The sequence below is a fragment of the Dromiciops gliroides genome, chromosome 3 (genome assembly GCF_019393635.1).
Source record: "Dromiciops gliroides isolate mDroGli1 chromosome 3, mDroGli1.pri, whole genome shotgun sequence".
NCBI lineage: Eukaryota > Metazoa > Chordata > Mammalia > Microbiotheria > Microbiotheriidae > Dromiciops > Dromiciops gliroides.
In genome coordinates this window covers 459,508,329-459,514,414 of record NC_057863.1, presented here as the reverse complement: position 1 = coordinate 459,514,414, position 6,086 = coordinate 459,508,329, and the positions used below count along the sequence as shown (strand labels likewise).

At 37.5% G+C, this 6,086-nt stretch overlaps 1 pseudogene; it reads right to left on the bottom strand.

The window, feature by feature from the left end:
- Nucleotides 1–809: 809 nt before the first annotated feature.
- LOC122745936 lies at nucleotides 810–1,004 on the bottom strand (annotated as a pseudogene).
- Between the last annotated feature and the right edge of the window lie 5,082 nt (nucleotides 1,005–6,086).

Here is a 6,086-nt window from a genome sequence, read left to right as displayed (position 1 = left end):
ATTTAGCATTTTAGGGGCAGCTAGGTGGCGCAGTGGATAAAGCACTAGACCTGGATTTAGGAGGACCTGAGTTCAAATCCAGCCTCAGACACTTAACACTTACTAGCCATGTGACCCTGGGCAGCTCAATTAACCCTCATTGACTCACAAAAAAAAATTTAGCATTTTATTTTTCCCCAATTATATGCAAAACCAATTTTTAACATCCACTTTTAAAACTGTTCCAAATTCTCTCCCTTTCTTGCTTCTCACCCCGCATTGAGAAGGGAAGCAATTCAATATAACTTATACATGTGTAGTGATGCAAAACATTTCCATATTAGTCATATTGTGAAAGAAAACAGACAAAAAACCTCAAGAAAAATAAAGTGTTATATATATACTTATACATACACATATACATATACATGTTCCAATATGTATTCAGACATCATTAATCACTTCTTTCTCTGGGGATGGATATAAATTTTCATCATCAGTCCTTCAGAGTCATCTTGGATATTGTATTGCTGAGACTAGCTAAGTCATTCACAGCTGATCATCTTACAATATTGCTATTGCTTTGTACACAGTAGATTTCACTTTGTATCGGTTCATATAAGTCTTTCCAGGTTTTTCTGAAAGCATCCCGCCCACCACCATTTTTTTCTTTCTTTCTTTCTTTTTTTTTAAAGTTTATTACAATGTACAATAGACTAAGATGACACAATCTTGACTGCAGGTGGCAACAGGTGTTGAAGTAGGAGATGCAGATGTCACAAGGCAAGAAAGAAACCAAAAAGAATCATATTTTATCTACACAGGAACGTCTACTGTTTGCCAGATTTCTTAATTCCACCACTGGCAAGTGGTCACTTCCCAGCAGCTTTTGCTTTTAACTCTTCCATTTTTTTCTGTTCTTCTTTTTGTTTTTGTTTGAAAGCTATAGCTTCCTCATCCATTTCCTTGGTTTGCTTCTTGGGCTGTTTCAGAGGCTTCTTCTTACCACCCTCACGACCCAACATTGTGCAAGCTGCTCAGCTTCCCCAAGCCCCCTCACTGCCACTGTTCACCATTTCTTAAGACACAGTAGTATTCCATCATAATCACATACACAATTTGTTCAATCATTCCTCAATCTATGGGCATCCCCTCAATTTCCAATTCTTTGCCACCAGAAAAGAGCTGCTATAAATAATTTTTATACATATAGGTCCTTTTTCTTTTTGGTTTTTTTTACCTCTTTGTGGATACAGACCTAGTAGTGGTATTGCTAGGTCAAAGAGTATGCATGGTTTTATGGCCCTTTTCGCATAGTTCCAAATCGCTCTACAGAGTGCTTGAATTAGTTTAGAACTCCAGCAACAGTACATTAATGTCTCATTTTCCCCATATCCCTTGCAATATTTGTTATTTTCCCCTGCTGTCCTATTATCCAATTCAATAGATATTAGGTAGTACCCCAGAATTGTTTTGATTTGCATCTTTCCAATCAATAGTGAGTTAGAGCATTTTTTTTCATATGGCTATAGATAGCTTTAATTATTACATCTGTAAACTGCTCATTTCTTTGGGTCATTTATCAATTGGAGAATGGCTGCTATTTGAATAAATTTGACCCAGTTTTCTATATGTTTGAGAAATGAGGCCTTTATCAGACAAACTTGATTCAAAATTTTTTTCACAGTTACTATTTCTAACTGTATTTCCCTCCATCCTATTCCCTCCCCATGCCATTTATTCTATTCTCTATCCCCTGTCACCCTGTCACTCCTCAAAAGTCTTTTGCTTCTGACTTCTCCCTTCCCTTTATCCACTCCCTCCTACTTTCCTGCAGGATAAGATAGATTTCTATAGCCATTTGAGTGTATATGCTATTCCCTCTTTGAGCCAGTTCTGATGACGTTTAAAATCTATATTGTGTGATTGCCTTAAATTAGAAGCTTTAGCACCAGTCTTTGGGAATTAAACATTTATTAAAACATACAGGTATTAACAAGGAGTTCAGAAAGTTAAGAAAAGGCCTATCTCACATAGAGTTCCAGCCTGGTTGGGTTCTTCCTCAAGTCCTCCTCCATGAGCCTGCTTTAATCAGGAACTCTCAAACAAGCTGATTGTGGAAGCTTTTTATAGGTCTGGAACAGAGGCGGTCCTTACACACCGCTTCAAGGCGATTGGTTGCTGTCCTCCAAATCCATTGGCTTTGAAGGTGTTCTCAAGTTGAGTTCACAGTCTAGCTTCTGAGAACAATACCTTCTTTGGGCTAGCCAGTTGGGATTACAATCCAATTAACTTGAAGTAGGCTAATCAGCAGTCAATCACTCTCACATGATTCAATCAGTCTAGATTAATCTCCAGGTGGGTCCTTGAGTATCTGCTAAATCCCATTATTTCATCACAATATTCAACTCATACCTATGCCCTCTGTCTATATATACCCCATCGAACTGCCCTAATAATGAGAAAGTTCTTATGAGTTATAAGTATCATCTTCCCATATAGGAATGTAAATAGTTTAACCTTTTAAAATCCTTTGTGATTTCCTTTTCCTGTTTACCTTTTTATGTTTCTCTTGTGTCTTGTATTTGAAATTCAAATTTTCTATTTAGTTCAGGTCATTTCATCAAAAATGCTTGAAAGTTCTCTGTTTCATTGAATGCCCACTTTTCCCCATGAAAGATTATACTCAGTTTTGCTGGGTAGGTAATTCTTGGTTGTAATCCCAGTTCCTTTGCCCTCTGGCAAAATCCTTTGATCCTTTAATGTAGAAGCTGCTAAATCTTGTATGTTCCTGACTGTGTCTCCATGGTACTTGAATTGTTTATTTCTGGCTGCTTACAGTATTTTCTCTTTGACATGGGAGCTCTGGAATTTGACTATAATATTCCTTGGAGTTTTTGTTTTTGGATCTTTTTTAGGAGGTGATCAGTGAATTCTTTCAATTTCTATTTTACCCTCTGGTTCTAGAATATCAGGGCAGTTTTCCTTGACAGTTTCTTGAAGATGATGTCTAGGCACTTTTTTTGATCATGGTTTTCAAATGACCTCTCCTGGATCTATTTTCCAGGTCAGTTGTTTTTCCAATGAGATATTTCACATTATTTTCTACATTTTCATTCTTTTGGTTTTGTTTTATTGTTTCTTGATTTCTCATAAAGTTATTAGCTTCCATTTGTTCAATTCTAATTTTTAAGGAATTATTTTCTTCAGTAAGCTTTTGTATCTCCTTTTCTATTTGGCCAATTTGGCTTTTCAAGGCATTATTTTCTATATTGGCTTTTTATACTTCTTTTACCATCTGGCCTAGTCTGTTTTAAAGGTATTATTTTCTTTGGTGCTTTTTGTGTCTCCTTTACCAATATGTTGACTTTTTTTCATGATTTTCTTACATCATTCTCATTTCTCTTCCCATTTTCTCTCTACCTCTCTTACTTTATTTTTAAAGTCCTTTTGGAGCCCTTCCATGGCCTGAGAAAATTCATATTTTTCTTGGAGGCTTTGGATGTAGGAGCTTTGACTGTTATTTTCTTCTGAGTGGAGTATGTGCTTTTATCTTCCTTGTCACCATGGTAACTTCCTATTGTCAGAATTTATTTCTGTTGTTTGTTAATTTTCCCAGCCCATTTCTTGACTTTTACTTCTTTGTTAAAGTAGGGCTCTACTTCCAAGGTGGAGGGTGCACAGTCCCAAGCTTCAGGGGGGTTTCGCAGGTATTTATAGAGAAACTTCTAGGGACTTGTAAGTTTTCAGATCTTCTGAGGTGGTATGATCTAAGAAGAGGTGTGTTTACTACTCTCATGGTCTGTGCTCTGGTCTGTGAGTGACCACAAGCCCTCTTTTCTTCTCTGGAACTGTGAGGAAGGCTCCTTTTGCACTGTGGCTATAAGCTCTGTTGTACCAATGCTCTTCATGACCATGGGATTGCCACCCAGGATTGTGACCTGGATCTGAGTGTGGGCAAAGCCATAGTACTGACTCAGTGCTAGCAAAGAAACCCCTGTAATCTCCCTCTAGCCAGTTATTTAACCCTCTTACCATCTGTGGGCTGACAGTTCCAGAAGCAGTCACTGCAGCTGCTGATTCAGCGGTTCCCAAGGCCTGCTCCTGGTTTGCTGGGGCCCAGTCTGCACTGACACAGCCTGTGCTGGACTGTGGTTTACTCTCATCCTGGTAAAACAGGCCTTTCCCTGCCTACCTTCTAAGCTGTTTTTGGCTGAAGTGTTATTTCACCCTGTTCTTTTATGGGTTCTGCTGCTCCAGGAACTGTCCTATGGCATTATTGAAAGATATTTGGAGGAATTTTGAGGAGACCTCAGGTGAGTCATTGCCTTTCCTTGGCCATCTTGGTTCCACCCTACCCCCCCCCTTCCCATAAGTGTTTTATAGTTCTGTTCATATGGTTCCTGGGTTTGTCTTTGCCAGTAGACTCCAAAGTATTTTGTACTGTCTATATTTTTTAAAAAATAGAATTTCTCTTTTTATCTGTTGCTGCTGGACTTTGTTGGTAATATATAGAAATTTTGAGGATTTATGTGGGTTTATTTTGTATCCTGAAACTTTGCTAAAGTTGTTAATAATATCAAGTAGTTTTTTAGTTGATTCTCTAGGATTTTCTAAGTATAACATCATGTCATCTGCAAAGAATGATCATTTTGTTTCCTTATTGCTTATTCTAATTAATTTAATTTCTTTTTCTTCTCTCATTTCTACAGCTAACATTTCTGGCACAATATTAAATAATAGAGGTGATAAGGAGCATCCTTATTTCACCTCTTCATTGAATTGGGAAGACATCTAGCTTATCCCCATTACAGATAATGCTTGCTGATGGTTTTAGATAAATATTACTTATTATTTTAAGGTAAACTCCATTTATTACTATGCTCTCTAGTGTTTTAATAGGAATGTATGCCTGACTTCTTCTTTAACTGGTCTTCTTCTTTTGTTGGATTCTGGTCTTCTTTCAAACTCTTTAATATGGAAGTTCATCACCTAGCACAATGATCTCTGTACACAGTAGATATTTAGTAAATGCTTGTTGACTGAATGAGTAAAAATTGGCCCATACTCTTCAGGATCATGGAATAATAATAGTCAACATTTGGGGGCAGCTAGGTAGCACAGTGGATAAAGCACTGGCCTTGGATTCAGGAGGACCCGAGTTCAAATCTGGCCTCAGACACTTGACACTTACTAGCTGTGTAACCCTGGGCAAGTCACCTAATCCTCATTTCCTCGACAAAAAAAATAGTCCACATTTACATAGAACATTATTTTACATATTACTCTCCAATTAATTTACATACATTATATTATCCCAACATTTATGTGAAGTAGGTGATGGTAGTGATCACATTTTGCAGATAAGGAAACTGAAGCTTAAAGAGATTATATAATTTTCCCAATTAGTAAACCAGTAAATGTCTTACGTTGAATTTGAACCTAGATCTTACTGGCTTTAATTCAAGTGCTCTACTTGTTATAGAAGAGTTATCTGGTTACTGGTTTAAAGGACTAAATTCCAGCATCTTCCACAAACATAAAGTCCACCTACTTTTTCAAAGTCATCATGCTGGAGTAAAAGAGAGTGGGGCAGGTAGAATCAAAATTAATCATAGAAATCTGAGACAGGAAGATGTATTAGAAAAAGTAGATATGCCAATAAATGTGAAGATGAGGAAATGGAGCTAAAATAATTAAATAGAAAATGTGCAGCACTAAAGATAACCTTTCAATTGTTGCAAATAGCAGAAACCTCTGAAACTGGTAGAAAGAGAAAAGTCTCAGCCAAGCTCTAGATCTGCCAAGAGAAGCTTGGGCTGAGCAGATCCTGATTTATGCACTTAGTGGAGATGAGGCTTTGGCCTTTGCACTCGCTTTTATTTGTCACCTTGTTCTTTCCTTCATGAAACATGGTGTGAGCAACTGAGCCAATGCAGATGAGGCCAACAGGGACTAGGGTAGCCTGAAAGGAATGCACAGAGTAAGGGAATGAGGGGGGGATATCTTGGCTGATTTAAAATCAGTAGATGATTTAGGATCTGGACCTTTAGAGATGTTCTCAGCAGTGGTTTAGGTATCTGTTGTAAATCACCCAGTATCTTCCA